Source organism: Mobula birostris, chromosome 8 (assembly GCF_030028105.1).
Source record: "Mobula birostris isolate sMobBir1 chromosome 8, sMobBir1.hap1, whole genome shotgun sequence".
In the NCBI taxonomy this organism is placed as follows: domain Eukaryota; kingdom Metazoa; phylum Chordata; class Chondrichthyes; order Myliobatiformes; family Myliobatidae; genus Mobula; species Mobula birostris.
In genome coordinates, this window is record NC_092377.1 from 136,064,162 (window position 1) to 136,073,954 (window position 9,793).

The following is a 9,793-nucleotide window of genomic DNA, read 5'->3' on the forward strand; positions in this document are numbered from 1 at the left end:
CTTTCATGACAGGTTCATGGTCAAGCTGTTCAACAGTTTAATCAGGCCATCATTTTAAAACATTATCCATAATTTTCCGCACACAATTAGTAACTGGGCTTCCCTCCAATTAGGAGCTCCATAATGTTTTGCTGACTTCGTTTGATGTAATGCACAGTCCTGCAGTCCTATCTGATCCAAGAGCTTATATTTCAGTCATCCTGTGGGCCAGCAGGCAGGGAATAAATAGAAGCACAAAGGCGACAAGCCCATCACATGGAATTCCAGATTTGTGGTATCAGCCGAAAAATGCCTCAGTGACTCCGACTTTTCCTTCACATCATCAGGCACAAACTGCCCGACATTCCCAAAGAACAAACAGGTGTTGGGGATAACTTCCATTCCACTGCTGAACCAGTGTGATAAATGTCTATGATTGGAATTACTTATTGGTGGCAAAATTAGCCTGATGACATCTACCCAGTCAGGCACTTGAGAATTTGTTTTGCTACCAACCGCTGTGCTAGCCTCCGCAATTCTCTAAACTTCTCCAGTTGCTGCATATTCCTCCCAGTACTAGGAATATTTCAACTGTGTGATCAGAGCTGGGAGAAAATTCACTTCTGGGAGAATATCTAATAGCAGAAACGTTCATAATCTTCATTTATAACTTAGTTCCCTTCAAACCTTGTTTGGTTTAATTTGGCTTCTCTGAAATCTTTCCTCCACGGAAATAAATAATGTCAAAGCTCCACTCCGTCCATAAAATCTTTATTAGACCTGATAAAGTTCTACATGTGGAGTTCAGTAACAATGCAGGGTTAGCTATTCCAAGATGGCACCAAGCTGCAACTTCCGTTGATCCTCAGCTCAGATTTACTTGTCTTTTAATTGTTTAATTTTAATTGTGTTTTAGGTTCGTAAGACTGTTTTTTTTGGGACAGAGAGGCGAATTAGGTTAGGGTTTCAGTACAGAGATGTGGGGGGAATTAGAGGTCAGGTCGGAGTCTGACTCACTGCTCCGCTTTCGAAGGCCAGCAATGGGGAGGTGGGACATCCATGGTCAGATGTAAGAAATCAGACTGGCAGAGAATGGACGAAGGCCACCCTAAGCGAGTTATTGACAGCTTCCGGAGTCAGAGTGCAGGCAGGAGGAGTGCGTTCGAAGACCCATGTTTGTGAATCAGTGCGACTGGAGTTCAAGGCCTAGTGTTTGGTGTCTGGTGTTTGGTGACCGGCATGTTCAGGGATCAATGCTGAAGATCGAGGGCGGAAAATGAATCAGACTTTCAGAAGTTGAGGCTTGTTGGCCAGAACCGAATCTGCGAAACAAGAGTGTGTGTTTTTGCTATTGTTGTGTTCTGTGTTGTTCTGCCGAGCATCATAGGCATGCTCTCACTACAACCTGCAGCCTGCAATTTTCGTTTAAGTGACATACTGTTAACGAACTGCCCTCTGAAGGACTCGAGCATGCAGGTATAGCACCTTTAAGTGGACGAAGATATATCGCCACAGCCATAACAGACAGATGAGGGGAGGACTCCAAGCCAGACTAAAACACCAGGGCATGAAACTTCTTCTACTCAGCATCTTGTCAGCAAATGTACAATCATAGAAGAACAGGATTGAAGTCCCAAGGGCAAGTTTGCTATGTCAGAGAAAAATGAGGAATTGCTGCATTCTGTGTTTCACAGTGACATGGCTCACTACAGACATGCCAGATATGTTGGCAAGACCCAAGGTCTTCTCAGTACACAGAATAGACTGGACTGCTGATCTGAAGAAGGCAAAAGATCAGGGGGTCTGTGTTTCATGATAAGCTCTTTGTGGAGCTCTCAGACACAGCAGTCTTGTTGTACTCTTGCGCCACTGACCTGGAACATCTAATGATTAAGTGTTGACCATTCTACTTACCAAGAGAGTTTCCTTCCATGATCCTGGTCGCAGTTTACATATCGCCAGGGACTTACATTAAGCAGGCATTCGAGCTACTGAGTGCTGCCATCAACAAACACAAAATAGCCAACGCTGATGTCTTTCAAAATTGTCAAGGACTTCAGTCAGGCTTGTTTGAAGAAATCTCTGCTCAATTACCATCAGCATATCACCTGCAGAGGTTCCAACACACTCGACTACGGCTGTACCATGATTATAATGCCTACCGTTCCATTTCCAGACTGCATTTTGGGAAATCTGGTCACTTGGCGGTCCCCCTCCTACCTGCATACAGGCAGAGGCTAATGTGCAAGGCTCCAGCCGCAAGGACAACAAGGAGGTGGCTGCGGGAAACAGCAACGGCTACAAGATTGCTTTGAGTTAGTGGACTGGGCCGTGTTCAAGGACTCAACTGTGAACCTGAGTGAATACACCATGGTTGTCACAGACTTTATGAAAACAGTTGTAATCATTCAGAGTCTTCCCCAACCTGAAGCTCTGGATGAACTATGAGATCCGCAATCTGCTGAGGGCCAGATCAGTGGCGTTCAGGTCTGGCAACCAAGTTAAATACAAGAGGTCCAGGTACGATCTCTGGGAAGCCATCTCACATGTAAAGTGGAAACTCCAGACTAAATTTGAATCACTGAAGGATGGTAGAGCTTGAATGACATTACCTCTTACAACGTGGAGTCAAGTGACACGGCTGATAACAAGGTGGACTGTGGTCGGCATGGCAGGGAGAGTTTTTTCTTCCTTCTCCCATCTGTGTGAGATGTGGGACATTTGAGAAACTTTGAACTTTACTGTGCTCACGGACTTCTTCATCAAGTTATGGTATTGTTACACTGTTTGTAACTATATGTTATAATTCTGTGGTTTTGTCAGTTTTTTCAGTCTTGGTTTGTCCTGTGTTTTGTGATGTCACACCGGTGGAAAAATGTATCATTTCTTAATGCATGCATTACTAAATGACAATAAAAGAGGACTACATGTCTTCTTCATAATCATAAGGCTTTGATCGCAGATGAGCTCAATGTCTTTTATGCTCACTTTGACTGTTAAAACATGGAGGGACCTTCACAAACTCCCTCAGCCCCTGATGACCCTGTGATTTCAGTCTCTGTGGTCAACATGAGAGCATCCTTCAGGAGGGTGAACCCACGGAAAGCATCCGGCCCAGATAGTGTACCTGGCCGAGTACGAAAGGCCTGTGCTGATCAACCGGCTGGAGTGTTTATTGAGATCTTTATCCTCTCGCTTCGGCAGCCTGAGATACCCACCTGCTTCAAGCAGATTTCAATAATACTGACGCCTAAGAAGGATGTGGTAACCTGCCTCAATGACTATCGTCCTGTAGCACAAACATCAACTACGATGAAATGCTTTGAGAGGTTGGTGATGAAGCGTATCAACTCCCGTCTGAGCAGTGATTTGGATCCGCTTCAAATTGCCTGTCTCAATTCACAACAGGTCAACAGCAGACGCCATTTCATTGGCTCTTCAGTCAACCCTGGAACATCTGAACAGTGAAGATGCAAACACGAGGAATTCTGCAGGTGCTGGAATTTCAAGCAACGCACATCAAAGTTGCTGGTGAACGCAGCAGGCCAGGCAGCATCTCTAGGAAGAGGTACAGTCGACGTTTCAGGCCGAGACCCTTCGTCAGGACTAACTGAAAGAAGAGCTAGTAAGAGATTTGAAAGTGGGAGGGGGAGGGGGAGATCCAAAATGATAGGAGAAGACAGGAGGGGGAGGGATGGAGCCAAGAGCTGGACAGGTGATTGGCAAAAGGGATACGAGAGGATCATGGGACAGGAGGTCCGGGTAGAAGGAAAAGTGGGGGGGGAGCCCAGAGGATGGGCAAGGGATATAGTGAGAGGGACAGAGGGAGAAAAAGGAGAGAGAGAAAAAGAATGTGTATATAAATAGATAACGAATGGGGTATGAGGGAGAGGTGGGGAATCAGCGGAAGTTTGAGGTCAATGTTTATGCCATCAGTGAAGACGCATGCTCTCCATTGAATACAGCTCAGCATTCAATACCACCATCCCCTCTAAACTAATCAATAAGCTTCAAGACCTGGCCCTCAGTACCTCCTTGTGCAACAGGCTGCTTGATTTCCTCATTTGCAGCCCCTAGTCATTTCAGATTGGCAACAACTTCTCCATAGTCACCGCAAACACAGGTGCACCATAAGGCTGTGTGCTTAGCCCCCTGCTCTTCTTGCTTTCTACTTATAACTGTGAGGCTAAGCACAGCTTCAATGCCAAATTTAAGTTTACAGTTGTTGGCCAAATCAAGGGTGGTGACGAGGAGAAAGATTGAAAATCTGACTGAGTTCCACAACAATAGCCTCTCACTCAATGTCAGCAAGACCAAGAGCCTGTTTATTGACTTCAGAAGGAAGACACTGGAGGTACATGAGCCAGTCCTCATTTGGGGATTAGGGGTGGAGTGGTTCAGCAACTTTGAATTCCTCGGTGTTATCAGTTCAGAGGATCTGTTCTGGGTCCAGATTTCTTTTAAGCGTGTCATACCAAACATTTAGCCATTCTTGTCTGGCACGTGGTGTCAGGATTAACCAGGTCATGTTATGAACGCTCCTCACTCGACCCTTGTATTTTTTACGAGGCCGAGTGGCTAGCTCAACACTCAACCTGGCACGGATGGAAAGCATGCTCGGGGTGGCCCGACCTGGATTCGAACTCGGGAACCTTCACTCCGGAGTCCGGCGTTGATCTCACTGTGTCACCAGCCGGCAGGCCAGATTATGAAACAAGCAGACTTCTGATTTCATAGAAGTTTGCAAAGATTCAACATGTCATCTAAAACTTTGACAAACTACTATAGATGTGGTGGAGAGTATATTGACAGGCAGCATCTCACTCTGTGTGGAAATATCACTGCCTTTATACAGAAAAGCCTACAAAAAGTAGTGAATCATCCGGGCCATGCTCTCTTTTCGCTGCTGCCATCAGGAAGAAGATACGGGAGGCTCAGAACTCAGAGCATCAGGTTCAGGAACAGTTTATTAAAACCCTCAACCGTCAGACTCTTGAACCAGGGGGGATAACTCAACTTTACTCACCCCATCACTGAACTGTTCCCACAACCAATGGACTCATTTTCAAGGACTCTTCATCTCATATTCTTGATATTTATTGCTTATTTTATTATTATCATGTATTTTCTCTCAGCTCAAGCTAGTGAAACCTGATGTATGGGCATAGCCAAGCATACTTATTTCTCAACTGCTAGGAAGTTTTGGACTATTTAGTGGTGTATAGTATTGCGGCTTTCAGAAGATTTTCTCAGATATTTCTGTGTATCCCCAATTGTTCAATGCTATTGTGTAGTGACTTTGGGATGATACCAGTTGTAGATATTACTTTTGGGACTATATTACTATAGATGTTACTTTGTTCATGTAGAGAGGGAGAAGTGGAGAGTCCGTCATCGTGCCCAATGCCGGCCCCCCAGACCTGAGTCTACGTAGTAGTAGTAGTATGTTCCAAAGTCCTTCAATTTCCTCTCTTATTTCAGCATATTTCTGGTGTTTTTTTACTTATTGATTTCGGTAAGTTAAGTGTTTGGAATGGCTATATCCTTTAAGTAAGCTGTTCTTGCTTGTTTATCCTGTATTATTATATCCAGACAGTTATTATAGATTGCCCTATCTGTAGTAACGGATCAGTCGTAATATAATTTGTGGTATTCTGACATAAACTAGATCAGGTTTTTATTTATAGTAAAGTATGATTTCTTTGATGAGTTTGTATTTTACAGCAAGATTCTGCTGAATGATGTTTGCCACTTGATTGTACCTGTGTAAGTTATCAGACTGTGCTAAACTGCTACCGGATCATGTAATGTGTTAGATTGTTTCTGGTTTTCCTTGGCATTTTCAACATATATCATCTTGAATTTGTTAGTCTTTTATTATGTATCTTTGATCATTTTGTTTTGGTGTTAATCACCTGGTCCTGTATTGTCACAAAGAACCCTTCTGTTTTTGGGAGGAGGTCTCCAACTCTGAGCCAGGCGTTTGACACTTCCTTGTCGACATCTGGTCTGCTCAGATCGTGGGAAAGTCTTCTATGGAGGATCATGTTCTTCCATTGGTTAACATTTTCTTCACTAGTGGTAACTTCTTCATTTTTCTGGGCTGTGCTCCAGTGGTGTATATTTCTGATCAGAATTTTTTTTTTACATGGAGTCCTGAATCCTGTTTCCATTGATGAAAATATATCCTCAGAGGTTTTATCCGATCGTTGTGTAGATTTTAATGTCTGTTATTCCTCTTCCCCTTCTGTCCTAGATAGTGTTAATCTAAGTGCATTTGAGTGTAATGTTTTCTGAAATCTGTCATTTCAGTTCTTATTTTTCTTTGCAAATTTTCCAGATCAACTTCAGACCAAGATATTATGTCAAAAGAATACATTGATACAGGTACAGCGGAAGTGTTTATTGCCTTTGTTATATTTTTACTGTTGGGCTCTGTTTGGCAGATTTTCTTAAGCCTTCAAGTAAAATCTGCCAAAAGTTTTCCCTTTATCGCACTATGATCTATTTTCTTTGTTTATTGATATCCCAGATACTTGTATGTTTCATATTTATCCATCGGTTGTAATGTACCCTGCTGCTCTGTTTTGTATTCTGTTAGCTCTATTGCACCTTTCTTTATGTCTAATGTTCTGCATTCATCCAGTCCAAAGTTCAGGTTTATATCTTTCGAAAATAGTTCTACTATTTGAATTAATTGCTTTAGCTTTAATGATGAAGGAACAAATAATTTCAAATCATCCATGTGAAGCTGTATTAAAGTACCACTCATTTCATTTTTTTTTCTGATTTTGATGCTCAGTTTTCATCCGATTCAGTAAATTAGAGAGCAGGTTCAAAGCTAGACATAACTATAGTGAACTTAAAGAGTCGCCTTGGAAAATGTCTGGGTTTATTTTGATAATGGTAGTTGTTCTTTTTGGTTGTTAATAGATCGGGTGATTATAGTACACCAATGCTTCATCAGAAGTTGAAGGAATTTTACAAGTATTGGGTGCAGTTTATATATATATATATAGAACTTCTATTAACCATCAGTGTAGGACCGAGTCAAATGCCTTTTGGTAGTCAATATAGCAACATATGGGGTGTCAGGGAGGGGTAGCACCTCTGGTGGGGGAACATGTCGCGTCCTTTTTAGGGCGGTTAGTCCACCTTTGGTCCCCACCTGGCACTCAGCTCTCACCTGTGGCTCCCCGAAGCTGTTTGCATGTGACAGCGGCCACACCCCGGGCAATGGCTTCGACAAGCCGGCTAAACCAGGTGAGGGTAGCCGTCGGGTCTCAAACCCTCGGTGAGATAGGGAGTTGTCTATCCCAGCATGTGAAGACAGGCTCCGGCGGATTGAGCGGACAAGACCAATGGAAGGTCCAACGGTCAAGAAGGCGGTCTCTGCGAGCGTTGTGGAACGTGTACAGCAGGACAAGACACAGAAGACGTCCTGGTCATCCACTGCGCCTAGTCCCATCTCCAGCCGTCTAGACTCTGTCTTGCCACTGGATCCAGATGGGAATTGGGAAGAGAGAGTGAGGCTGACGCTGCGCAACTCTCCCTCACTTAAATCCAAATCACGTGCCAGTCTCAACACCATCATTATGGTATCGAGGTCCTCATCGACGTCAACGATGGATGAACAACAACAATAGCAACATGAAAGATTTCTGCTTTTCCACCGGGCTTGATCTAGAATTACAGAATCTATTATCAGTTGTGCTCTTCCCCTTCCTATAGATGCTGCCTGGCCTGCTGCGTTCACCAGCATTTTTTATGTGTGTTGCTTGAATTTCCAGCATCTGCAGATTACCTTGTGTATCAGTTGTGCTTTACATTCTTTCATACCCTTACGGCATCCTCTCGGCTCTTCTGTATGTGTATTGCGGTTACCTAAGTTAGTGGTGATCAGTTGCGAGATACGTAATGTCACAATTTTAAATTTTGTTTGTAAACAGGTAATAGGAGGATATTTTGATGGATCTTTTGTGATTTTCCCTTTAAGTAAAAGATGTTTTACCTTTTGTCAAAAACTCAGACACTTTTTTCAGGAGTATAAAGAAAATTGTTGATATGCATTAATAGGTACTGATGAAAGCAATTGTATATTTTATACCAATAATTATGAATATTATCACCTCCAGTACTTTTCAATTGTGGGTATTTTCTATAAGCTCTTTCAGCATATCCATTGTAATGTCAGGTATTTGCATTTCTTCAATCATGTGTGCGCGTGTGTGTGTGTGTCTGTTCTTTTTCCTCTCTAATCCAGCTTGCTTCTTGATTGTGTGTCACCCTGTTTGACCAGATATTAGACTAGAAGTTCATTATCTCTGTGTTTGTTGGTAATTCTGTGCTGGGGTTGGTGACACTTTGGTGCATCGAATTTTGTTTCAATGTCCTATATAAACCTTTCTCACTGCTTCTGAACTGATAATTATGCTTTCTTCATCTGGTGCATTTCATGTATCTATTTAGTCTGGCTTTTATGCACCAAGCTTTTGTTTTAGTGTATCTATAAACTCTACAGTGCTTTTGTTAGGCTGACCGTATCTTGTGTTGACCTTGTATTTCCTTAGCTTTCCTCTTCACTCTATTTCTTGAGTTTTTTTTAATACTCCATTAGGCAGGCTATTTCTGATCTTAAGGTTTCAATTTTGTTTCTTGATTTGGTGTTCTCAATTTTGAGTTTCCGTTAATGAGTGTCTCTATTCTGGAGCCATTGCACTGTACTGCCGGTAATGCTGTACAGTATGTTATTGTGTGTTATTATTATTATTGTTGTTATTTATTTTCTTTTTTTCTTTTTGTATTTGCACAGTTTGTTGTCTTTTGCACATTGGTTGTCTGTCCTGTTGGGTGCAGTCTTTCACTGATTCTATTGTGTTTCTTGTATTTACTGAACGCCCTCAAGAAAATGAATCTCAGGGTTGTATGTGATGACATATTGTTTAATTTATTTATATATAGCACAGAACAGGCCCTTCTGGCCCTCCAAGCCATGCCACCCAGCAACCTACCTTCTTAACCCTAGCCTAATCATGGTACAATTTACATTGACTAATTAACTATCAATCGGTAGGTCTTTGGACTGTGGGAGGAAACCAGAGCACCCGGAGGAAACCCACACGGTCACGGGGAGAATGTACAAACTCCTTTCAGACAGCGGGATTTGATATTAAATTACTTTGAAATTTTGAACTTTTCCACTTTGAAATTTTCCGAACTACGTGGTGGCGGGTAAGGCTGAGTACATTGGGATGCTGCAGTGGGATATCCTCTTTTTCTTAGACAGTACTTTGAGGTGGAGCATGATTTACTGCAGATAAAGAGGATGTGTGTGGATAGGTGGATGGGTGCTAGTGAGGATTTCATAGAATCATAGAAACGGGCCTCAGCCCGCCTTGTCCATTTTGACCATGATGCTTGTCTATGCTCATCCCATCTGTCTGCATCAGGCCCATATTACAATACTCCTTTTTTTAATTCAAGGAGCTGTCGAGATCACTTTTAAACATAGTCTGTCTGTCTCTGCCTCCTCCTCTGGCTGCTCGTTTCAGTTCTCTGCTTCAGTTTGAACCTGTGCCCTCTAGCTCTGGGCTCTCCTGCCCCCGAAAGAAGACCCTGACAACTCTATCTATGACTCTCATAATTTTTACAGTTTTGTTTTACCTGTGTGTCCCAACAAAGTGATTCAAAACTCTCTAGACATTCTGTTTCCAGTTTAAACAGTCACAGGTCAGGAATTCCTATGAGTTGGTGAGAATGTTACAGTTTTATCGAGGAAGCTTTAAGAACATTTTTGAAGAGTTTGCTCTGTACT